This window comes from Lynx canadensis, chromosome B3, assembly GCF_007474595.2.
Source record: "Lynx canadensis isolate LIC74 chromosome B3, mLynCan4.pri.v2, whole genome shotgun sequence".
Classification (NCBI taxonomy): Eukaryota; Metazoa; Chordata; class Mammalia; order Carnivora; family Felidae; genus Lynx; species Lynx canadensis.
This window is the reverse complement of record NC_044308.2, coordinates 7,338,079-7,364,733: the sequence shown is the minus strand read 5'-3', so window position 1 is coordinate 7,364,733 and position 26,655 is coordinate 7,338,079. Positions and strand designations below refer to the sequence as shown.

The 26,655-nt window shown below is 49.8% G+C and overlaps 1 protein-coding gene across 5 annotated transcripts in view; it reads right to left on the bottom strand.

The window, feature by feature from the left end:
• NTRK3 (neurotrophic receptor tyrosine kinase 3) overlaps positions 1–26,655 on the bottom strand; it is a 380,533-nt gene that overhangs the window by 122,965 nt on the left and 230,913 nt on the right. The window lies entirely within an intron of this gene.

Here is a 26,655-nt window from a genome sequence, read left to right as displayed (position 1 = left end):
TGCCAATTCAAGGCACATTTGCATGAAAAAGAGTGTGTTCGCTACTGCCTTCCACAGGGCAAGAAAGATACGGAAACACTAGGGAAGGCTGAGGAGAGAGAAAACGTTTGTAACTTGGCAGGTGTGGAGAGAAAGAGTGACAAGTCAAACTTATCAAAGTTGTAGAACAAGGGGGGAAAGACTGACCCCAGTAAATGATGTTCTCACCAGCATTCAACTTCTCTTGATCAGTGCCAGCAGAAGGATAGAGTTTATCACAGCACTGGAGTATTTCATATGTGAAATGGCATGCCATTTAATCTTCCCAATGCCTGGAAAAATGCTATTTATTATTCCCATATTATAGATGAAAAAAAAAAATGTAGCCCAGTGAGGTTAAGATGTGGCAGGAGAGTTGGGATTTAAACCTGCATCTGTATAACTCCAAAAGTTTTCTCGTGCATCCTTTTCCCTCTGTGTACTCAGGGCTCCTTGCTCACTGGGATCCATCCAGTTAGGCACATATATTGGCCTTTCTGACCCATGCTCTCTGGACACACACTGGTACCACCAGAGAGGCCTAAGGAGAGGCCAGCATGTTGCCCTGAGAAGGAACCAGGTACCTAAATGAGCTTAAACTGAAGGTCAGTCAAGATGCCCGATGATGGCCCCACATGAGCCCATGAAGTAATGTCACCGCCTGGGATACTTGTGTTAAGATGAAAGTCTTTTGGGGACAGGTTTCCCTTGCCAATCAGTGAATCTGACAATGGGTCTGGCAACAGGCCTATCTCTAAAGCCTAGAGTTTATCTGCCCTAAAGTCACAATGGTCTTCACGGGCTACTTCACAAAACCAAGTTTACCCTCTGTGTGGGCTTTCCTACCATAATCTGTGGGAACCCCCTTCCTTTATCTATAAAACATTTAGGACCCCCCCCCCCCGCCTGAAGAAAATAGACAACCTCAATCCCAGTTAATATTTTAACTCTGAAGGGGCCTCTGGTAGCCACCAAACCCTAGAAAAACTGACGTCTGCATATCCCACAGCCTAACAGACAGAAAATCAGAAAAAGATACTGGTGGGGAATGTCCCCTTCCCCTTACTTACATGATCTGGGGACCCCCAGTTCCCCCTCCACAACCACATCATCTCCGTAACACTCCATTCCCTCCCATCCAAGATTTTGACTCCTGAACGTTATGAACAGCCTATTAGAGACAGGGTGCACATTTGAAGGGACCTTTCTTCAAATAAATATGGTAAATCCCAAGGATACCCGGAGCACAGCAAGTCTGTCCGAAAGGACCCCTCGTCCGTGAATATCCTGATGTGTCCTGGGCTGTAATAGGAGGCATTTCCCAAACTCTTTGACAGAGGAACCCTTTTTTCAAGAGGTTTCTCATAGGACCAGCGAACTTCAGAACACATACAATTTTGCAGCATTCATAATTGTGAAAATAGCCCCTGACTTTAAAAAGAAAATTAAAATGCTCGTTACCAAATCCAGCAGGCGGTAGGGTGGGCGACTGAACAAGCATATTTCGGTCATCTTTCCCCCTCCCCGATTTTTTTCCGTAACTTCTTAGAATTATTCTAGGCTTTTCTCTCCTTCTCTCCCACTCCCTCCATGAGAGTGTGACTCTGGAGAGGGATTTAAATTACACGGGGATGAATCTTCTGCAGCTGTTACTATCCTACAGGTCTCAGGTGTCTTCACAGCAAAGTGCCCTTCACATTAGTGACTGCTCGGGGCACACCTGACGCGAGGCTCTGCCCTACCAGGAGCCGGTGGAAAATGGATTGACGAGGACTGTCATGCGCACAGCCACGGATCCCAAGAAAGGGGACTGCCTCAGCAGAGGCAGTTCTGTCTGGGGACCACAGCCCTCCGCACGCACACAGCGCACGTGGCTTCGGGCGAACGTTAAGGGATGAACCGAGAAGCCCTAACCCCCTGGGATGGCCTGGATCTGGCGCCGAAAGAGGCAGCGAGCCTCTCCTTGATGTGGAAAATGGGCCAGGACATCTGCGGCTCTGACACTGGGATTTCTGGGAAAACGCACATGCGCACACACGCAGACAGAGACTCGCACACGCACAGCCCGTGACCGTCGCCGATGACGTGGATTCCGAACGCGGCACTGCCTCAGAGACTTGAAGGTGACACCGCGGGCAATTTCCACACTCCCTTCCTCGTGCCTGGAAAAGGAGGCCCGTCTCGTAAGAGTGCTCAACTGAGAGGCACGGTGGAGAGACTGCCAACAAGCACATGGGCCATCTCAACTGGTGCCACCTGAGAAGAAACAGAAGGCTGTGCGAAGGTTTCGTGTGGAAACTGGGGAGACACGGCCAGAGGCCTCCAGAACGGGGAGGTGCACGACCAAGGGCATTGCTGTACAAGCACACACGTGCGCTGTGGCCACGACGAGTGTGACGGCTTGTGTAACGCTCGTAACAACTCTCTCACGTGGTCGTCTTAGTGTCCCCGCTTCACAGACAAGGAGAAAAGCGAAAGTGGATTATCTAAGACACACAATTGGTAGTTGGCAGAGCAGGACCCTGGGTCTGCCTGGTGTCAAAGCCAGTGTCCTGCCTGCCACATGGCCCTGTTTGCTGAATGGCTCCAGACAGAACAGTGAGGTCCAGGGAAAGGGTCCCCAGAAGGCGGGCTCCTGAGTCAAGACAGGGTCGCTTTCCCACAGTCAGAACTGCCTGAGTGGACTGGGCCACCTAGAAAGAGGAGCTTCTGATACCCTAGAAGAAGGAACTGAGATTGGATGACAGCTAAAAGGGACACGAAGGAGACACGTGCACAGAAGGATCTCTCATGCCACCTTCAATCCTGAGACTTTCTAATGCAGACTTTGTTCAAACGGAAGACAAGACTTGCATTCAGAAGACCTGTTTTATCTCCTGCCCTCGGCCTGTTTCCAGGTATGTGAAATTCTTCTATTAAAGATGTGCTTATTGGAATCAACACAAGGACTGTGGGGCACAGTCTGAAGACCTGAGTTTCAGGTCTCTCTTCCACACACAAACCAGCTGTGTGTCTTGGGCAAGCCGCTTGACCTAAGCCTCAGTGACCTCCTCTGCAAACTGGGAAGAATCAGACACACGAGGCTCCTTCTGCCCTGTGATTCTGCCATTTCCAGGAGCTCTTGGTTACCAGGTAAACATCACTTCACAACTATAGCTTCTCAGCATCCTGGGCAGGAATGCATGGCAGCATCCATTTGCCATGGAACATTCTACTAGGATGCCTTGGCCACATCCCCGTAGAGTTGCAGAGATCCAAGAGAACCAAAATATTCACATACACTAGAAAAAAAGAGGTTCCTTTTTGGAAGGAAAGTGTCCCCAAAAAGGAAGATGCCAAAATTCATCTGAGTTGGGCCTATCTAAGAAAAAGAGCAGAGTCCTGAGACTAACCAAGAGGAAATAATATACTCGCAGAACCAGAGAGAGGAACACAAGTGCTTCTCAAGGAACCATCCACACGTTGGATGTTGGGAGGGAAATGTAAATGCAAAAAGAAGGGAGGGTACCCGGTTCTAACTCAACCAAGGCCACCCACAACACGGTATCTCTCAGGACAAGGGTCTTAACCACACAGGGCTTCAGTCTCCCCATCTGTAAAGCAACAAGACTGGACGAGATCAGTAGTTGCATGTGCATCAGATCCCCCGAGAGAAACCGGCAGGCCCACTCCCAGACCACGAACTAGGATTCCGGGGCAGGGGGTCCAGGACCCAGTGGTGTCTAAAAGCTCCCGGTGATCCAATGCAGACCACTGAGATACACGTTTGGTATCCACAGGACCGGTGGCCTTCAAGCACTTGGCCATTTAAACTTTTCTGACGCCAGCAAGTGAGTCTATTTTCCCGTGCTCGACCCCAGTCTCCCGGCAATCAAGATTCTTGGTGGCAGCGGAGTTGCAGTGAAGAGTAACCAGGGCTCTGCCCCCAGCAATTTTTCATATTAAACAGATGCTACAGTATCTTTGATCCATGCTCCATTATTCATAAAGTCATATCTGTTCCTGAAATATTATCTTGACCGCTACCGGGAAGTGGAATAAATAAGATCCACCTCCGTGACCATCACCTCTCTGTGCCACTCCTGCCGGCAGATCCCCTCTCCACCAGCAGCAACACATACACCCCAGACATACAGACCAGCCTAGCTCCTGCGACCAGAGAAGAGACAAATTAAGACTGAAGGAGAGGAATGCCAGTGCTCAGCTACGGGAGGACAGAGTCCTGGCTTTCTTCTCCGTCTTCTTCTCTGTCTGCCTCGCAGGGCCCTCTGGTTGAGGGACAGAGGTTAGTCTAGTGAGAAGAGAGTTGTCACTGCCCATAGATTTGTGGCTTTATAGCTAAAGACGTGTGGGAGAAACCTCAGCTTTGGTGACATGTTCAAGGAGTTTAATTCTCCATGTGGTTAAAAATATGAGGGCACCTCTGATGAGGGGGAGGAGGAGGATGATGATGGTATTAACTACCATTCAATTTACGGTATTAATACTACATGCTGAGCACTTTGCACACATTTCCTTTCTTTTTTTTTTTTTTAAGATTTATTTATTTTTGAGAGTGCAAGAGGGGAAGGGGCAGAGAGTAAAGAGGGACCAAAGATCCTAAGCTGGCTCTGCGTGGACAGCAGCGAGCCCGATACAAGGCTCAAAATTCATGAACCGTGAGATCATGACCTGAGCCAAAGTCACTCAACTGACCTAGCCATCCGAGTGCCTCTCCTTTATTCTTTATTTCTTTTTTCTTTTTTTACATTTATTTATTTTTGAGAGACAGAGAGAAACAGAACACAAGTAGGGGAGGGGCAGAGAGAGAAGGAGACACAGAATCGGAAGCAGGATCCAGGCTCCGAGCTGTCAGCACAGAGACCGATGCGGGGCTCGAACTCACGAACCGCGAGACCATGACCTGAGCCGAAGTCTGACGCTCAACCGACTGAGCCACCCAGGCGCCCCTATTCTTTATTTTTAAAAAATACTGTAACTGAATATACATATAACCACACACCCAATAATTTTAATCATAAGTACATCTCCAACAGAAATATATACGTGTGTGTGTGTGTGTGTGTGTGTGTGTGTGTGTGTATATATATATATATATATATATTCACCAAAAGATACACTTTACCATCTTAGTGCCCACAGCAACATTATTTTGGATAGCAGAAAGAAAGAAGGAAGGAAGGAAGGAAGGAAGGAAGGAAGGAAGGAAGGAAAGAAAGAAATGAAGAAAGAAAGAAAGAAAGAAAGAAAGACAGACAGACAGACTCAGATGTCAACTGACAGTAAGATGTATAAAGGAACTGTGATATATTCATACAATGTGATACAACACAGCCGTGAGAATTGCAAGGCAATGTGGCCATCTTGTCCATTTTTCTCCATCACTTCATTGCTGTCTGGCCTGTTTCCCCACTACCAGTCACTTCTTGATCCTTGTAATCAATCTCATTCTTCTGCTCTGCTCCAGACTTCCAGGACCCAGAGCCTGATCTCTGTCTACTCCTTCCATCTCCAACACCACCCTCCTTCTGCAAACTCTCCCCACCTTTGCATGCGGGAGCCCTCTGCAACAGCCTGCCCAGTCTCCATTTTCTTCCTCTTCCCCTTCCTAATGCTTGGCCTGGCCCACGGCACTAGTTTAGAACTCTGTTCCTCTGTACGCCCTCTCGTTCCGTATCACTTCATTCCCAAGGCTCCAACCACCACCTCAATGATGACTGAAGATATGAATATCCTGGGGAAAGGAGAAAAATTGATGTGAAGTAAATTGGTAGTTCTTTCTCCAAGCTTTTTAATATTTTTTTTCCTGAAGTAGAAGGAAAGGTTGAGAAGAATTAAAAACTATCCTTTTTTATTGTAAATGATGAATCACATGAAGATATTCACATATTGCTAACAGGTTTTATTCCTAAAAGCAATTTAATAAACGTATTGAATAAAGAGAATTTTATTTTAAAAGATATACAACTGACTTTTGTCTACTAAAGGTCCGACAAACAGAAATTGTAAATGTAAGAGAAAAAAAAAAAAGTATTTTTTTTACCTCCAGTGCTGCTGAATTTACACACACACACACACACACACACACCAATGGGTTCATAGCAGTTATGTGAATCTGGCTCTCTAATTTTCAGTTCAAAGTTCTTGCCATCACACAACACTGCCACCCTTACACTACCCAAGAAGGGGGAAAAGTCCATCTTTTTTGACAAATGTTCTTTTTGTTCCTTTTTGGTCTACAGCTTGTTGGGGAATATTCCTGTCCTCCAATATTAGCTTGAAATGGTTTGGGATGAACAAGCATGGCACACAGGCCATAATAACCTGTCTCCTGCCACATACCTTATATCCCACTCATCCAGAACACGGCTCTATACCTTTGCATATGCTGTTCCCCAGCCTGCTTGGCCTCTCAATTCCTGCTGCCTATAATCCCTACTCGTTGGTAAGCATTCACTACCAAAAAACCCAGTCTCCAGCTTGCTTTTAAAAAATCAAAATAGAGAAGAATTTGAGAAATTTTAGCTGGGAACTAATTAGAATGTGGCTGTACTCAAAATTCTAAGGATATACAAGATGCGTACATTTCCATATTGAATAGGAAGAGGTTACATGTATCTAAATTGAATACATTAAGGGACATTTGCTGTATTCATTTATTTTCAGAACCTTTGAAAACCAGAATTAAATTCTCGCTAATCTGCTATTTTCTGGCAGAATCACCTTCTCAACCTTAGCAATGAGGTGAAGCTTGGGGGTTGGTTGGATCACGGTGGGGGTCAACTCTGAGAAGCCAGGACTGAAGATACACAGGTCCTAGCTGCCTACACATAGGCTGGTCACTGAATGACGTCAGCAAATGTGCCACTGACTCCACGTGGGGAGACATTTCCCACCACACGTTACTTTCAGAGGGGAAAGTGTGACTTGCAAATGATGTCAAACCACATCTGCAGGGCCAAGTAAACACTGCCTGGATGGCCTCATAGGGCAGGAGTGTTTCTGGGACATTTAAAATTCCTTCTTCGGGGGCACCTGGGTGGCTCAGTCGGTTGCGAGTCTGACTCTTGATCTCAGCTCGGGTCATGATCTCGTGGTTCATGAATTCAAGCCCCACGCTGGGCTCTGCACTGACAGCATGGAGCCTGCGTGGGATTCTCTGTTCCTCTTTCTCTGCGCCTCCCCCTCCCCACTGGTGTATGCACGCACACGCACTCTCTCTCTCTCTCAAAAAAAATAAACTTCACAAATAAAATAAAATTCCTTCTTCAGCGTAAGTGAGGCAGACTGTAAGGATGGTACTAACAGTCTGATAGAATGTAGCCATTTCTCCCCAAAGGCAGGCAGCTGTTCCAAGTCCCTTGCACACATTCCTCATGCAGTACACAGAAAGCCCTGACAAGGCAGGTCCTCCCGTTACTTCCACTTTACTAGGACACAGGGAGGCTCAGTGAGATCAGGCAGCAGCAAATCCAGGTTCCGGAGCCCAAGCCTGCAGAGCTCTTCCCATGCCCAAGAGCCTCGGGGACCAGGAAGGACACGGCACACATCGTTCCTTGCAGAATTCCACACTCAGCTAGCTGACTCCCATCCTGCCATCTCGACATCACCCACAAACCCCCAAGATGATGGGCCCCTGGAGGGACAGGGATAACCCAATGCAGCCCTTTTGACGGGGCTGCTAGGACATGGAGTGTGGAGTATGGGAGGCGTTTTCACACCGCTTGAAACAAAAACCTTTACGCCTGCCATCTTTATTCCCAAATAGCACGCAAAGCTGACATCTTCACCCCCTCCCCAGCCTCTCCCCACACCTTGCTCATACCCCATTTCTCACCCTCAACATACTCTGACCCAACCTGTGACAAAATCCCCCATTTAGAGGAGCCAGGGACAGCACAGGAGTCACAGAGGGGGGAGGATAAGGGGTGTAGATGAGGGCCTCTTGTTTATGTGATGACCGCCCCCCAAAAAGCGTTCTTACATATTCATATCAAAGCAGCCACATCAAAACGACCTATTTGTTCACTCAGCTGTCCTCAGAGAACCCAATGTAGTATCTAGAGCTTAGTAGGTGCTCAATAAATGTTTACTGAATTAATAGCAAATTTTAAGTACCACCAACTATTGTCCTGAAACACAGCTCCACTTCTTCAAATATTTCAAACTGAGAGGGGAAGGGGTGGCGGCTACCAGTGTCTTACACACTGCCTCTCATTCTCTGGTGTCTATCAGAATCGCCTGGAGGGCTTATTAGAGCACAAAATCACTGAGCCTCACCCCCAGAGTTTTTGATTCAGTGGGTCTGGGGATGGGGCAATCTCAAGAATTTGAATTTCTAACAAGTTTCCAGGTGATGCTGATGACACTGGTTTGGGGACCACATCTGGAGAATCACAGTCTCACAAGAACGACGGTCTTCTGAAATTCCACTGAAAACATATAGTGGCAGGATGCTGAAAAATCACGAACACCACCTTCCTTCGGGTCAGGATTTAAGCAGGTAATGGAAGGTGTGGAATGCAAGCACAGTGTCTCTACACCCAGTGTGCCATCAGCTAGTTTGCCGAGAAAATGCCTGAGATAAGGACCCACCCGCTGGCGACACAGTAACAGCCAGAAACAACGAAAAGAAAAACCTCGGTGTGCTGTTTGTCAACTGTAAATCACGTGAAGTCACTTAGAAGTTGAGATGTGGAGGGGGCACCTGGGTGGCTCAGTCGGCTAAGCGTCTGACTCTTGGTTTCAGCTCAGGTCATGATCTTACGGCTCGTGGGTTCGAGCCCCACGCTGGGCTCCACACTGACAGTGCGGAGCCTGCTCAGGATTCTCTCTCCCCCTCTCTCTGCCCTTCCCTTGCTCGAGTTCTCTCTCTCTCTGTCTCTCTCAAAATACATACATTAAAAAAAAGAAGTTGAGGGGCGCTGGGTGGCGCAGTCGGTTAAGCGTCCGACTTCAGCCAGGTCACGATCTCGCGGTCCGGGAGTTCGAGCCCCGCGTCAGGCTCGGGCTGATGGCTCAGAGCCTGGAGCCTGTTTCCGATTCTGTGTCTCCCTCTCTCTCTGCCCCTCCCCCGTTCATGCTCTGTCTCTCTCTGTCCCAAAAATAAATAAACGTTGAAAAAAAAAAAAAATTAAAAAAAAAAAAGAAGTTGAGACGTAGAAACGAACTCCCTTTGTGAGCTAATGCGTTCAGTAACATAGAAACTATGTGGGAATCAGGTAGACGTCTAGCCACAAACTTGCCTCCTTTTTAATGCCACTAGGAACGCAGACAATCTTCAAAAAGACTCTGAGCCAAGTCCTTTTGCTGGAATAATTTTGGGTCCAAGATCTGAAGGTAAAACTATGAGCAAGGATCATACTGTAATTGCAATGGACTGGGTACAAAACCAGGGCCAGGTAAGACTTGATCTCGGGCTGCCATGACAAGAAGACAGGTTCCCTCCGATGCTTCAGGAATGAATGCTTCCGGGATTCTGCCTTGCAGTACCTCTCCTGCAACATGGGAGCAGATTCCTCACGGGCACACGGTCTCCGATTGCTCTCCCTACCAGCTTCAGAGACTTTTCGTTTTGTATTTTTTTTTTTTTCAGAAGCAAAAGGCACTGGTCTATCTATGTTTAGAAACGCACACAACAAATCAAGAAATAAATTCATATATGGAAGGGCCCAAACGCTAGTCTCCAAATCCAGGCAAACTTCCATTTTTATAAGCCTCTGAAGACAATATAAATAAATCAGAAGTTGTCGAACCTGCTGGCAGCGATCGCTAAATCTCTCTCATTTTCTAAATAACATTTCTTGTGCTCTTTCTAGAACGGGGGGCGGGGGGATGTCTTTCGTGTGTCTGCTTGAAACTGTCCCTAAATTCAAAGAGAATCACCTACTTTGTTTTACCTTTTTTATTATAATGTCGATGGCGCCTTTACTTCTCAAGTCATTACCTATTTCTGAGAAACTGATAACAATGTCAAGCGTGGTAAATAAAGACTGGAACTATTTAAATGCAAATTCTATGAATAAATTCATAACTGTTGCTTCAATAACCTACACTGTGTAACACTGGCACGGGATCTGCTCCCTCCACGCAAGGGGCTCTTCTCCAGTCCCCCGTGACCGCCCATCCCTGTCCCTCCAAAGCCTGTCTCCGCTTCCAGCTACTGCCACTGTGGCCTGGAAGGTCCTTACCTTCCATCTCCACCTACGTGCCCCTTGGCTTTAGAGAAAGCCCCAACCCTCTGTCGCCCCTCACCCAAGCCTCTCCTCCCCTACTTTAAACGAGCTGGTGTTGTCTATGCACACACCCAGCCCTCTAGCTGCAGGGCTCCTGTGACATGCATCTCTGAGACATGCTTCATGCCTGGATCACCAGGAACGATTAGGGGCCTCTCTCCCCAGCTGGAGTGTGGACTCCCTCACGTGGGGACGGTGCCAGCCACTCTGTTCCTCTCTCGGCCTCACTGCATCGACTCTGCAGCCAGTAGTTGCTCCATAATTAGGAGTTCTGTGTAAGACCCATCCTTTGTCCTCATTTTTTTTCTCCCGCACTGTGTTTACTCTGGAGTTGGCATTGTGATGGAGAACAAAGGAGTGCATTTTGATTGACTGATTGCCAGCTGTACATGGCACCGGTGTGAAAACAGCCCTGGCTGGACACACAGACACCAGCTGCATGATTTTTAATGATATGGAATAAAGGTCCATGGCACGTTGCTAAATGAACAAATTCAGATTATAAAACCGAGTGCCAAATACGGTCTTGTCTTTGCATAATACAAGCTTATGTGTCGGCGTGTGAATGTCCACGTGTGTTACGTGTTTGTCCGTGTATCTCTGCAAAGAAAAAAGACTGGAAGGCAGGGCACCAACACGTTCACGGCATTTATCACTGGGTGCATGCAGTATGTGGGGCAGTTCTTATTTTCTTCTCCGAACTTTTCCGGAACTCCCCCCAAAATATTTACAATGAGTATATACTACTTGGAAGGAAAAATAAATATCAGGCTTTATTTTATTATTATTATTTTTTCCTAAGAGGCATACAGAGGTGAACCAGAGCTGTGAGTCATACATGAGCATCAACAAAGGATCAATTGCTAACACGAAATCCTGCGGTATCTGGTCAAGACATGCAGGGACAAGCCATGGGCAATTCTGCTTAAGGGTCCGGAATTTAAATTTCCATCAGAACTGTCCCTGAGCATAGCACTACCCCTTCTTACGAACTCTCCCCTGGACCATTAAGAGTTGCAGCTATTTGGGTCACTTTGCTGAGACCAAAGGGGAGAAATGAGCTGACCTCCAGTTGGAGAGCTAAGCCACCCTCCATGCCAGCTCCCTCTGCAAATGGGCACAGCAGGGCACACCCGCTCCCAGGAGCCTCTCACTCAACGCCTCTGCCATCTACATTCCAACAATGTAAGATGACGGATACTTTTAATACAAGAGACCTGTCATTTATTTATTAGCTGGGGACAGGCACTGCAGCCGAGAAGGATGCATTATAAATCAACTCCTTTCTCAGCCATTAAAAATTAATACAGTTCATAATGTAGAACGTCAGTAATTTCTTTATTAGAGCAGAGTGTATTTTTTTTTCTTTTCTTCCAGGTTTTGTTTTTACTTCCTCCCTTCCCTGAGGATACCGTTTTTTCTAATGAGTGGCTGGGTATAAATTACCCCAGGGAAGGGTATAAGGAAACACAGTCTTTCAGATAGAGGTCAAAATGGAGGAGTAGCATTAGAAGCTCTCGAAAAAAGACCGCTGACCAATTTCCCCTCAGAAATACAGTCTTACTGTGCCTTATGGAAGCTAAGCCATGACATCCGTCATTGGTTTCTGACCCAGCGTGCCCCAGAAATGGAAGGCCTTTTAGGTCCCCGATTGGTTAGAGGGAAAGAAGTAGATAAGGATGGTAATTATAGGCATGTTGGGAGGTCTCTGTATTATCTGCTGAGGGTTGCTTCCTTTTTCTATTGTCTGCAAATTAACCTGACAGTCACAAAAAGCAGCGAGGTATCAGAAGCCCAGCACCAGACCCTTTGGCTCCCCCATTAGACCCAGTCAAGGATGTCGGGTAGACCAGATGATGCTGGAATATGCAGAGACGCTGAGTCTTTGAGAAGGCTTCCCTTCGCTTCTCCCCAAGTCGTAGCTCCGCGAAAAGCGAAAACTTGGAATCAGAGAAAGGGCAGGCAACAGTCTGCACTCCCTGACGTCAGAGGATGTCTAAGGGAGAACCCAGAAACTACATGTCTCCTCAATCCATCCTAAGAACATGGAGGGGTTTGCAAATGGTTGGGTCAACCAACGTGACCTTCTCAAGACCTCCGCCAAGGGGTGTGTATGCACGGGAAGGGGACCTTCCTGCGCATGCGCACACTGCCCTCCGGCCAGCTTCCTGGCTCCGGGGTGGGGCCTCGCCTTGGTGAAGAGCGTGGCGAACAGCATGGCGCCAGCGGAGGCCACCAGCATTGATGTCTCTGTCAAACCAGCCACGATTGCGTTAAAGCTCCTAAGTAACCAATCCCCACAAATCCCCAAGCACATATTTAAAATCTATTTTCAGAATTACACTGAGCATAATTCAACCAATCAATGAGCCATTAGGAGTTTAGTCCCAACACTTCTTCATTACCGGTGGCATTAGGGCCGCCCGACTCAGCAGAATCCAAAACGAAGAGTTGCTGCATCACCAGGAATTCTAGGTCTGGGCATGGATGGGAGCTAACACAGCACCTGGTGAGAGGCCCGGCTGGCCACAATCTGGGTGACAAATTAAGCTACACGGCCACCAGGGACAGGGTAAGAGGACGCTTGGCCAAGAACGAGGCCAACTTGGCTCCAAGGCCTGTGGTCCTCCTCCTTCCGTGCAGCCCACACACAACCTCCAGCACCCTTCTCCAGCGCCCATCTCTACCCCACTGAGAGGCCCGCCTTCCAGGCCACTGAGGCTCCAGAAGGCCTCCCGGGGGTAGGGATGAAGAAGGGGTTGCCTACACAGGAGCCATGGGAGTGCCAGAGGGGGACTGCCTTCTGCTGACTCCATGGTGGGCCCCATGGGCCACCCAAGCTAGCATCTGTCTGGGAATCTGCAAGACCATCCTCAGTCTCCCAGAAGGTGGGGTACAGGTGGAGGTCAGCTACCAGGAAGGGGAGGCAGCCCGGGCCAGGGCACAGGCACGTTCCTGAACCCCCAGGTGGGAACCCTGGCTCCACCACTGACCAGACAGCGACCTTGGGCAAGTACCACAGTTTCCTGATCTGCCAAGTGGGGGTCGCAACACTTACGTACCAGGTAGGCTTCACGTAGAAAGACCTAATGAAGGGAAGAGCAGGTGGCAGGCTCTGTCATACCGTGGCTTTGTCATTTCCTAGCCACGAGACTACAGCAAATGTCTTACCTATCCTGTGCCTCACTTTTCTCAGCAACAGCACCTACCCCATAGTTTTTAAAAGTTAAGCCCGTCTATTATATTTTTGCTGTTTTCTTTACGTTTATTTATTTATTTTCAGAGACACAGAGAGAGCATGAGTGGGAGAGAGACAGAGAGAGAGGGAGACAGAGAATCCCAACAGGTTCCACAGCATCAGCATGGAGCCCGACTCGGGGCTCCATCTCACGAACCATGAGAGCATGACCTGAGCGGAAATTAAGAGTCGGATGCTTAACTGAGCCACCCAGGTGCCCCTATTTTGACTGTTCTCAGGTGCCTGAGAGCAAGTACTGTGCAGTGAAAGATTTTATTATTATTGTAAGGTACTTGAGATTCAGAGCCTGGTTAGTAATAGGCACTGACAGGTATCGAGGAGGTGTTGATTCTCTTCTCCTCACCAACCCCCTCCCCGCTTACCCTCTTTTCACCCCTGCCTCCACATCCTCCCCAGAAACCACGCTCCCCAAGGATCACACAGCAGCTCCCAGGAGTTCACACAGCTTGCTCAACTGAGATCATCGCATCCAGCTGAAGCCACATGAAGGAATTTTTCCTTGCTCGGGCATGTAAGTATAGCCTTGCAAATCAGCGGGACCATTTACCCGACCAGAACAGCGATGACGACAACCACAAACTGCCAGCTTGCTCTCCCTAAAAGGAGAAAAATGGGGGGGCAAAACTGACACAGAATCACTTTTCCCATCCTCCTCCTACCACCTCTATCCCGAGAGGCTTCTGCTCACTCTCAGAAGAGCAGGACGGAAGCAGTCGGCAAGGCCGCACGACAAGGTGAGCACGATTTACCCTTGGCAACGCCGCAGGGACAGGCGTTGTCATTTCCAACAGCCACTCCTGGATTCTTCCTTGCTAACAGAACCCTGATTCTGTGCCGGTGTCCACTCCCCTCCAGGCAGCCCCGTGCCTCCGGAGAAGTATGTTCCATCCCCAAGCCCAAAGGAGAATCTGGGTGAGCCTCAAGTGCGTGTGGTAATTCCCTTCTCTTGGTGGGGGACGGGTTTAGGAATACGACGTCACTCCAGCCAATGAGACAGGAGGGAATGTCTCCTGGGGGCTTTGGGGAAAGGTCTTCTCAGTTTCAACAACACACAAGGAGAGACAACTCTGTGCTGTCCGGGTCCATGTGCTTAGCGGTGACGCCTGAGGCTCCTGCAACCATTTTGTAACCATGAGGGGAGCCAGTCCGGTGGTAAAGCAAAACACAGAAAGACAAGAGGCAGGACAATCACAGAAAAGCAGAGCTGAAGTCCTAATGTGCCGGGAGCCTTCCCAAGCTATTTAGCGGAGCTAACGTGATTCTCAGTTTCCTTCTTGTGTTAAGCCCAGTGGGTCACGACTGTCTGGCACCTGCAGCCAAAAGGACCTCAACTGATACAATCAGTGCCCAAAATGTGAGATACGTGTGCAACTATGACAAGACCCACATACGTGTACATGTGTGTCTGGAGGATGTATACGTTCGTCAAGAAAAGACTGAAGGGGCCTCATATTTCAAAAACGAAGTCACCTGAGCAGATGAGCATTCTAGCCCTAGCTGCGGAGGGTACCCTATGGGCACAGACATACAAGTAACTCAGTGAGAGGCACTTGGGAAGGAACACAGGTAAAGCAGGGGGGTTCACGGGCACTGAAGTCTCATCCAAGTAACGTTTACTGACAAGGAGAGGCATAAAACCAAGAGTAAAAACCAAACAAACGAAAGAATCCCGCTATGAGTCTCTTTCCCATCCCCCGTTCGGGCTCATGGTGTGTTGGTCTCATTAACCCAAAAGGAAATCGGCCTGAGCCCACTGCTCATCTACATCGATCATTTTCTGACAACCACGGTATTACCGTGTTAACTCCTAAGAGCATCTCGGTGGCTGCGGATCTGGGTGATAAAACGCTATTTCTTAGCGTTGGGGAAAAGAAGTCGTTGGAGGGAAGGATTCTTGTCTTTTGAGAAATATCATCGGGCTTTGAAAAATCTCTATTCTTGCCACCACTGAGCTGGTTTCCCCCACCAGCATATTTGAATCAGGGGTTGTAACAACAGTTGTAAAAATACTGTTGTCAGGGAAAAGACGATCTATGTATGTCACTTAGGCAAGATGACAGGACGCTTTCAAATTCTCATGCCACTTCATCTCAAAAAATACCAGCTCAGGTGGTTGTGTTTTCTCATCTCAAATTTAGAGACGCTGGATGCCTTTCCCAGAGTTCCACGGTGGCTGAGCAGGTAGGCTGGGACCAGGGTCTAGGACCAGCCCCCTACACACTCCTTTTACTTTCTTTTCTAATGAAAAATGACCCCCTAGAACCAAGGGTTCGGTTCACTCTCTCGGCTGGTTGAGACCTTGCCCTGGCCCACTTCGTGCCAAGAGCATCATATGCCCTTCTTGAAATAAAGAAGCACTTTGACCTTCCACACCATGGTTTGGAAACAGTGGCTTGGGAGGCTGACAGCCTGCAACTCATGCATTTCTCCTTAGGAACGGCTCCCTGAGATTTCAATCCTAAGTGGCAAGTCTGCCTGGAAACAGTGAAATGCAGGAAACAGGAATGCAGTGAAAATTTGGCCATGACCAGCATCGCCGGATCTGGGGGTTTAGGAAGAGTTAGAGGCACCTGCAAGAGCTTCTAGGCCGAGAACAACAGACAAAGACTCCCCTGATCCATTTGAATGAAGGGCGCTTAGCTCTCTGCCAGAAATCCTGAAGAATGCCACCACCCCAACTCTGGGCATTCCCATGGAACGCAGCCACTTCCTGTCCCTCCCAGAGGCTTGGGAAGAAATGTGACAGCACACATGCCAAACGGGTTCAGGCCCATCTGGGCACCCTGTCACATGAGTTACCACATCTGCCGGGGAGGCGAAAACAGAACCCCAAACCCCCAGAACAGCCCAGAATGCGATCCGCTGAACATCTGTGTCCACAAAGATGCTAACAGGCCTACCTCAAGAATCAGGCTCAGAGGCTCAATAAATCTGGCTAACGCCGCAGACCCAAGGCCCCTCTTGCAACGTTGCAATGACCTTCATCCTTGAAGGCTCCCAGAATGCCACAGTAAGAAAGTTATTTAATCCAGGTTTTCCTGAATGTACTTGACCACGGAACATCGTTTTTGAGAAATGCCTATTAGCACCTCTCAGAGCACATGGCATTCGAGGCAGCTGGGGAGAAGATGGAGGGCATTTGGCCTCTGGGCTTCTGGCTACGCCACAGGTGGGTAGTGCTTGGGTGTTCAGTCGTTGAGCATGAAGAGTACAGCACAACGGGAACCTCCGGCCCCTTTGGCAATCTCCCATCAGGATTATGACTCGTGCTCATTCAGAGGAAATGGAAATGACAACCATTTTCTCCTGGAAAAGGGCTTCTGGAAAGAGAATACTAATAGGGGCGACCACTAATGAATGATAGAGCTCCCTGCTGTCCCTAAACATGGGGGTGGGGAACTTTTTTCTCCTTTCCCACCTTTTAGCCTCTGCCCATAAGAGAGGAGTTTTTAGAGGCACCCAGGTGGCTCAGTCGGTTAAGTGTCCAACTTCGGCTCAGGTCATGACCTCGCGGTTCGTGAACTAGAGCCCCATGACAGGCTCTGTGTTGACAGCTGGGATCCTGGAGCCTGCTTCAGATTCTGTGCCTCCCCCCTCTCTGCTCCTCCCCCACTCTCTCTCTCTCAAAAATAAACAAACATTAAAAAAGAGAAGTCTTGGGGCGCCTGGGTGGCTCAGTCGGTTAAGTGGCCGACTTCGGCTCAGGTCATGATTTCGCGGTCCGTGAGTTCGAGCATCGCGCTCTGTGCTGACAGCTCAGAGCCTGGAGCCTGTTTCGGATTCTGTGTCTCCCTCTCTCTCTGACCCTCCTCTGTTCATGCTCTGTCTCTCTCTGTCTCAAAAATAAATAAACGTTAAAAGAAAATTTAAAAAATAATAAAAAAATAATAAAAAAGAGAAGTCTTAATCTCGTTGGAGACACCAGAAAGAACCCCCCCACCCTTCCCTCGACCTGTGTCCCTGGCTCCTCCCTCGGAGAAGTGAGTGATGTATCCGACGGGTGAGATGAGCAGAGTCCATCATCTACCATCTGGTTTCTCTTCTGAGCGGGGCTCACACAGAAACAGGAGACTCTCCCTGCATGTGTGGTTTTCTACAGGGCTGCTGAGCTCCTGGCTTGCAAAAGGTAAGGCAGGCAATAACACCCCCCCCCCACCCGCCGCCCCCATGCAACTAGATGAACATCCGCTGCTCAGACCCAAGTCCTGTGTGCGTATCCCGAATTCAGGATTTGGGAGAGGCACCAAGAAGCCCACTTTGGCTTTTTAAGTCCAAGCAATTTTCTTCAGTCCAGCAATAAAGCCCGACTTTTGATTCCTCTCTGACCCCTGTGTGTGTGTTTTTGGCTGGTTCTGAATTATCACCCTGATAAAGCTCAGAACAGACTGGATGCCAGAATCCAGTGGGAGGGGAAGAGAGAAATGTATCTCTGGCTAGTCTTGGGCTGGAGAGGATCTCCAGAGGGGACTTAATCCTCCCACTCCTTGAAGACAAGACCGAGGACAGGCCAGGGGGACAAGCAGTCCCTCTGCGGCTAGGGCTCTGAGGGAAACCAAGGACCCACTCCACAGCGTCCTTACTTTTAACTGTGGGGAGTGACCCCCACCCCGGGCCCGGGTGCAGTGAAGCCCCTCTAGGCTAGGGGTCTTCCCCTTCTTTGCTTAGCCACCTTGAAGCACGTGCTTCTCCCCCCAAGTACTTTTTTAAAGCCAATTACTGTGTATTTACAGTGAGTACAATTATACCTAATTACTTAATTAGCATGACTGCATGCAGCTACTAACTTTGAGTATGTGATTATCGCACGGAAGCACAGAACAGATGAGGTCATGATATCCAACAGGAAGGCAGGTTGTCTTGGCTCAGGAAGATGGAGGGAAGTCTGTCTCTTTGGGCTAGTTGGTTACGGCCCCAAAGTGTGTGCTCACAAATGTCTAAGGTTTTCATGTAATTGAGGGGAAATGGATAGTCTTCCCGGGACAGGGAAAAACAAAGACCAAATGTCATGCTTAGTTTACGCCTAGATCTGGGGGTCCTGGGAGTCGGCGACCAACAGAGGTTAATCTCTAGGGGCTAGGACCCTCAGGACAAGTATGCGGGCCCAGGACATAACGGCCTTGACTCCCAAGGTAACCCATTCTGGCATCATCTAGCTCTTTCCAGAAAGAAAGGCAACTGGTAATGTGTCAGAGCCATCTTTTCCTCCAGCAATGTTGGGATCACCAAACTGAGCATCGCAGGATCCTCAGGGGTCAGCTACTTAGTCTAGTTGTATTTGAAAACAGGCTTAAAGAAGAACCAGAGGGAAACAATCCTAATCTACGTTCACTTAAAATGTCCTCTGAAAGACTCCCTGGCGAGCAAAGCCTGGAGACAGCCCATCACTGAAAAAAGGCTAAGGCAAAATGTCAATATTACCTTCACCAACCTCTGATCCAAGCTGTACATGTAGTTGGCCCATCAAGATCCACCCAGCAGAATAAAGGAGGAGATGCCTCCCCCTACCCCCCTCCACCCACATGGGTCCTATTTCTCTCCGTGTCACGTCTAGCCAAGCCGGCCTTCTAAATCAGCCACAGGGAGCAAATGGCAGACCCTGGTATGCCAGCTTCCTCTTCCCAGCTGCAATCCCAGAGGAGGAGCTCACAGCCCAGCCCTGTAACCAGATCCCCTTCCTTCCATCAGGCAAGTCCATCAGAACTTCAGCTAGAGAAAAACCTAGAAAGCCTTACTCTGCAGTAGCAGCTGCCGCTGCCGCCACTTCTGCTACTCGTTGGGGGGGGGGGGGGCAGCCTCCCAGACAAAGGAGCCCATTTTCCATATTTCATCTGCAAGTCCATTATGCTGAGCTAAGTGGCTGGGAATAAACACCCATCATTACCCAGCACTAAGCGATGTTTGTTAGTACAGAAGGTGACAGAAATCTATATCATGCCAACGCACTATTAATACTGCATTATATGCACAGGCTCTGGGCTTCCTACCACAGCTGGGAAACTGGCTTCGGCAGCTCCCCTTCCAGAAGAGGCACGCTCCGTGGCCGACTGGCCCAGGAGAGGAGGAGGAGACGAGCCACTCCCTCACTCCCGATGAAGGAACCTCTGGTTCCAGCTGAAAGGGCACAGACCTAGAGGCTCCAGCTTTGGTTATCTGTGTGCAAGTCGTTGTCTGGTAGGCCGACTGGGTTAGGGGGGATGCCCTGAGGCCAGCACCCCCAAGCAGCTGCAATGTAGCCAAAGAGGTGTTAGGAAGGGCAGGTCCTCCGCTCCACCCCAGGGCCAATGTAGGGTTACCTGCCACTTAGTAAGAGCCCAGTGAAGGTCTGCTCAGCGGCCAGGGAATGAAGGAGAAGAGAGAGTTTGAGGGAGCCAAAAGAGATGGGTTTCGACAGCCTCATGAGAACGAGAAGCTATGAAGAAGACCCCGGGACAGAACTGCCAGGTCGGCCGGGGAGGGTGTGTGGCAGACGTAGGGAGACAGGAAGAGGTGACCAGCCAGGAGGGGCTGAAAATCAAATGCACACCTATGGTTCCAAGTACAGACACTGGTGTAGAAAACAGAACCGGTACAGGAGGCCCAGGAATCCAGAGCCAGCTTGACAATGACACATGGGGAAAGAGAAGGCATCAGCAAGGCTTTGGGGAAACCAAAACAGAAAAGGAGTCAGAGGCTGGGAAGGTGAAGGCCACCAGGGGCTGGGCTTGGCCCCATGGCAAACACCCCAGTCAGTAAACCGAGGGGCCGGTTTTGCAGTGAACGTGGTGCCTGGCCTCTGACCAGTGACAAGTTAGGTGTGAAGCATGCTCACTATTAGTCTATGTGAGCATCCAGTAAAACGTATACAATCAGCAGTTGCTGGTAGAGCTTAGAGCACAAGAGAAGGTGCATCATACACACATGTGTATACACATACACACACACATACACACTCTCCAGAAAGCACACTAAGAAGGCACGTGCGTACTATCCCAGGAGATCCTCGGGTAGGAGCTGATTGGCGGAGGCCAGTCTAATACAAAATGAAAAGAACCAGACTCGGTGAAGCCACTTTGAAAAAGCCAATTTGGCAGTCTCTTACAAAGCTAAACATACTCTCCCCATACAATCCAGAAAACACACACACCTAGGTGTTCGCTCAAAGGGGTTAAAAACTTACGTCCGTGCAAAACCCACCCACAAATGTACATAGGAGCTTTACTCATAATTGCCCAAAACAGGAAGCCACCAAGATGTCTGCCGTGGACTGAGTGGGTCCCTCCAACAAGAGATATGTTGACATCTTAATCCCCAGTACCTTGGAATGTGACCTATTTTGGAAAGAGGGTCACTACAGATGTAATCAGTTAAGTCAAGATGAAGTCATACTGGAGTGGGGGTGGGGGGGGCACTCAGCCACTAGGCCCGGTGTATGCAGAAGGCAGCCATGTGAGGTTGGACACACAGAGGGGGTGCCATGAGAGGACAGAGGACTGGAGAGTTGTGTGGTTGCAAGGGACACAGGCAATGCCGCCAGAAGCTAGGAAAGGGTGAGGAAGGGTTCCCTAAGGGTTTCAGAGGGAGCATGGCCCACTGACCTCCTGTGTTAGACTTCTCGCCTCTTGAACCTCAAGAGAGTAAATTTCTATTGTTTGAACCCACCCAGTTGGCGATACTTTGTCACAGCAGCCCAGGAAAATTAATACAACGTCCCCCAATGGGTGAAGGGATAGGACACTGCGGTACATCCATTCGATGGAGCCTTAGTCGGGATAAGAAGAAATAAGCTATCAAGCCACGAAAAAACTTGGAAGGGAAGAACCAAAAACGCACATCACTAAGTGAAAGAGGCCCATCGGAAAAGCCAACACACGGTAGGATTCCAACTATGTGACACCCGGAGAGGGCAAAACTGTAGAGACAGTACAAGCATCAGTGGCTGCCAGAGGGTGGGGAAGGGAGGTGGACAGGTGGGCCGTAGGGGACCTTTCAGGGCAGCGAAACTGTTCTGTGATGACACTGCTCTGTCACAACACGCACAGTGAATGCTTTCGTAAACCATGGACTTTAGTTGGTAATATGTCAGTACGGGCACATCAATGGTAACGAATGCACCACGCTAACACAAGATGGCAAGAACAGGGAAAACCGGGGGCAGGCGTGTGAGGGAGTGAGTGGAAACTCTCTGTACTTCCTGCTTAATTCTTCTGTGAACCCGAAACTGCTCTAAAAACAAAAAGTAAATAAATAAACACAAATGGACTCAACCCCAGGGCCAAGTATTGCCTTATCCGAAGGCAACCACGATGCCCTGGGGACTTGATTCTGTGAACAAGGGTAAGTGCCGATAGCCAGACCAAGGCTGACCCGGCCGCGTGACCACAGGAAGCTTCAGCCAAGGTCCTCCTGGGAATCCCATCCCTCAAGAGCCCATCCGCAGCGCTGTCCTGATCCAGGAAAGGGGGAGCAAAGTGAGCCTCCGTAAAACAATAAAACTGTCCTCCTCCCTCCTCAGCCAGCTGTGGCGAGTGCAGGAGGTACAGAGTAAATGCCTGTGGATCACTGCAGTCCTTGGCAATGAGGCTGGATGGGAAATGGGAGGGGCGCTGGTGTCTGTAGGCCTGGGTTTTAATCTCAGCCCCTCCCCCAAGAGCCACGTGATCTACAAGTCATTCAAGCTCACTGAGCCTCAGTTCTTTATCTGTAGAATGGGGACAGCAGCCTCTTCCTCAGAGAGGGGCTGCAAGATCGCCTGAACAAAAGATGTACGATGCCATCCCAACGTCTGGTCCAGAGGAGGCTGCTGACGCAGACCAACGACCTTTCCCTTTGTGTCTAGAAAGTCTGGGCCGTGAGGATACACTCACCAGGTGTCCTCAACACACACTGGTTGGTTCCTCCTTTGCCTCTAGTCCCACACTGTATCTTCAATAGATAATGGAGAATTACGACACAAAGGAGCTACTTCTTGGAACACATTCAAAGTCAGGTTTGGGAAACAGAACACACATTTTTGAGAAGCGACAGGATGACCTAAGATTTGATTCAAAGTCATTCAAGACTAGTGCGCGGCATTTACTCTAAGCCAGGGGTTCCCGGGGGGGAGGGTCACTTTGCCATCGCCTGGGCCTAGGAAGAGGTTGGAAATGAGCCAGATGCCGAATGATGAATAGGGGTGCAGAAAGGAAGGAAGGGGTAGTGTGGGGGCCGAGTGAGGAGGGGAGATGGGCATTTCAAGCAGGAATTACACTAAAGCAGCAGGTGTGGGATTGGTGTTCCAGAAGGAAGCCACCAGGGGTAAAGGCCAGTGAAGCACCAGGCAGAGAGGTGGAAGGTGGGCTCCACGAGCGGCCCCGAGGGAGCAGGGGGTGCCGTTTGCCACTTGGAGATCAGCTATAGTTGGCAGCAAGTTCTTGAGGGTAGGGACCACGCGTGTCCCGTTCCCCACTGTTTCCAGAGCCTAAAAGGAGGCCTGCCACAAACCCTCAATAAATCCATTTTGAACGGATGAAAGGGAGAAAAATCAGCCCAACGACAGTGACTCGGAGGAAGACAAAGACAACACAAAAGGGTGCGGTCTAGTTTTGCAAAGAGATCAAGGGTGGCCAAGTCAGGGTTCCTGGAGAAGCGGAGAGGGAAATGGAGCTGCAGGGCAGGGACCTTAAGGAGGTTCGGGGGTGAGTGGAAGGTGAGCAAACAGACACTCTCTGCAGGGGAGGAGAGGGGAGGGGACGGCTGGCTGGGGTGGGGCGGAGTCCCTGGCGAGATCAGAGGGATGGAGAGGTGGGGCAGGCTGACTCTGGGAAGGTAACAAGCAAGACAGAGACACTCTGTGAATAAGGCAGGTGCCCTGACCTGGGGACAGAGCAAGGGAGGGCGGGAAGGCGGGCACAGGTTGGCTCCCCAAACGGCCTCTGCTCTCCCAAGCAAGAGGCGACGGTCTTCTGAAAATGGGTTTTGGAGAAGGGGATGAACAGAGAACTCCAGGGCTTTATGCAGGGCCAAGGCGCCTTCCAGCTGGCCCGCGGAAAGAGCCAACGCGTGACTCCTCAGGCAGCAGCCGGGATCCAGCCCCAGCATCTGCAGGACAGACTGCAGCCGAGGGCTGTCGCGAGGGTGACCAAGGTAACCGAGGGCTCCACGTCGCTACAAACACCGCCACACCTCCCCCCGCTGGCCCATCTAGACCGGCCCCGCAGTTTCTAGTTCTGTAGGATCTAGCCCCCCATCGGCTGTGTGACAAGGAGGCCTGTATCCATTCCTTGATATTTTCGAGAACCAGGGGGGCTGTAAATAAACAATGAGGGGGCCTCATTAGGCTTCAGATTCCATACCTACTCCCGAGGAGGAGCTTTTTCATTCAGGTCTTTCAGAGTCCCTGGAAAGGCTGAATAAATTGAGAATAAAGACAATGCTGAGCACGGAGTGCTTGCTGGGAACACAGGCAAGCATCTGATAAGGGAAGGTATGAGGCGATCCCCAAACGTCCCTGCAGCCCTGACAGGCTAGGAAACCTGCCGGGGACCAGACGGAAAGACAGATAGAGGGAAAGGAGGGGACGGGAGCAGCGTCCTGACCTCTCTGGTCAAAAAGTCCCACCATTTATGGTAAACACGTGTTGCAGAAAGAAAAGTGCTTTTGTGCGACATCCATCACTGGGAACCGGGGGAAACGGTGTCTCAAGGCAGGTGTACGAGTCCCTGCAATCTCTCGCCACGTTGCACATCTCCCATGGGACGTGGGAGGGAATCGATGGGGGAGCCCCCAGGAGATGATAGGAGGTCTTTTCCTCCCTTAATACCCTGTGCCTTGCCATTCTCCCTCCCCGAAAGGAGTGACCCCAGCCCCGTCTGCAGAGTCACGAATGTTCTCTGCTTCTTGAGGTGCCAAGGCACGTGTGGTTTTAATTATTTATGACAGGGTCTCACTGCACACAGGGATGTGCCGCGGAGTCACTTTTCTCAACTGATAAAGCCTTTGTCATCAGAGACCTGCTGCCTCTTGGCTGGCAAATCTCAGCTGAGAGGCGGGCCGGGCGCCGCCTCTACCCGTAGGCGTGAATCAGCCGGGGACTCACAGAGGCGGGGCTAGCCTAGTCCCGTTACGAGGCTCCCGCGCACCCCTTGTTGTTGCCATCCATGTTTTCCGAAAACAGTTAGGAGCCATCCGCGGTCTACTGACGGGACAAAATACGCTGCTTCCCCGAGAAGGACACTTCCCTTGGTATCGGAGGGTTTTAACAACCTGAAGGCAGCTTGTGATTTCCTTCACTGGAGGTATGGCTTGTTCCCTTATTCCTTCCAGTCTTCATCCATAAACCTGCTTCCCCTCCACCTCCACTGACCCCTTCTTGTTTACAGGGACGTACTGCCTGTATCCTTCAATAGTCCGCTTTGAATCACAAATGCAGAGATTAGGAAGGAAGGCTTTTCCTCTACACCATTTCATAGGGCGATAGCTCCTTAGCTGGGACTGGATCCCCACATCAAAGGACACTCCGATCCCATAGCTCTCTCCACGGCTTGCACTTACTCTGATGGCCCAGGGGAAACCTCCTTCCCACGTGCCAGATTCATCCCGACCCGGCAATCGTCCTGGGAAGCTGGTATCAGGAGCTCACGCAACCCAGAGATTAGAACACCAGGAGCCCAGAAATTCCACCCTCGTTATTCATGGATTTCGGATTTACAAAGTCGCCCACTTGCTAAAATTTAAGCGTCACCCCAAAACCCATACTCTTGGGCGCTTTTATGGTCATTCGTAAACAGGCAAGCAGTGGCGAGAAATCCGAGTCACCCGACGTGCACATTTCCACGTGACGTGCTACCTTCTTATTTCAGCTCTCCTACCGTAAATGAGCATCCCTTCTGTAGTCCCTTTAGTGCCATTTTCTGCATGTGTGCTTTTTATGGGTGATTTCACTGGATATAATGGCCCCAAGCATAGCACTGACTTTCTAACATTCCAATGAGCAAGAAGGCTGTGGTGTGTGTGCCTTATGGAAACAACAGGTGTGTTAGGTAAGATCCGGGTGCTAGAAAAGCGTCCTTCAGGCATGAGTCATAGTGCTGCTGACTCTAAGTTCAATGTTAATGAACCAGGGATATCTATTAAATAGGCGTCTTTAGACAGAAGCACACATAAAACAGGTTATGTATTGATTAGTTGATAAAAACGCTGTGACCAGATGCTCACAGGAACCTAACCCTGGATGTCTCCTAGGAGCAAGGGCTCAGCAGCCACTAATTCAGCGTTCATGGTGACTTTGTTGGAACATAACTACTGTAAATAACGAGAATCAATTGTGTATTCAATACAGCAAGGCCTAAGTTCTGTTCAAATGCTAACATGGCTCTGAAAAGCTCAGCAGCGTCAACTCTAGACCTGGCTTGGACTCCGTGCTACCACCCCAGAAAACCTTTCCTTCCAGCCACACTCAGGCCAGTCCAAGATGAACCTGACCGGAGGCAAAACCTTTAGCCAGAGCAGAACCATTCTTAGCACTGTGTTCCCCCACTATTTATCTGACACACAGGAATTTTTCTTCCCTTGCCCTGGTCCGGAACCCAGATATCCTTCCTCTGACACTGACGGGGGTGGGCGTCCGATAAACACAGAGACCAATTCTGGAGGACACCCAAGGTTGGAAGGCACATGATGATCTCATTCTGACTCGAGCCCAGAACCTCCCACTGTGGTAATCCTCTCTCTAAAAATTGGAACCAGAAAAACAGAAGCAAAGGTCAGTGAGACAGCTGAATGCCCACTCTGCCGTAGGACGGACCAGCGGGAGCAGCAAGAGTTCCGTGAGCTACAGTGTGGCCCGAGTACAGCTCTTGGAAGAGCAAGACTCGAGGTGCCTCTTCCGTGGCCAAACCCTGAGCCCCGCGGACAGAAGAAGAGAACCTACGGCACAAGCCTGGGGACGGGGAAGGGAACTCGCAGCCTCCCCATATCTCAGTTTTCCCGTCGGAAGGTGAGGCCTTACCATAACCCAGTCTTTCCATCCCTTCCAGCTCTCAGGCAATCTCCAGGGGCCTCTACTGTCTCTCCTGAACTAGCCGACCATTTCTTGAGGGCAGGAGCAGGGGAGGCTATGCGCTGGGGTTGCCAGCCCTACACTGACCCTGGGACACAGGGAAGGGAAGAACTGCTGGCTGGAAGGTC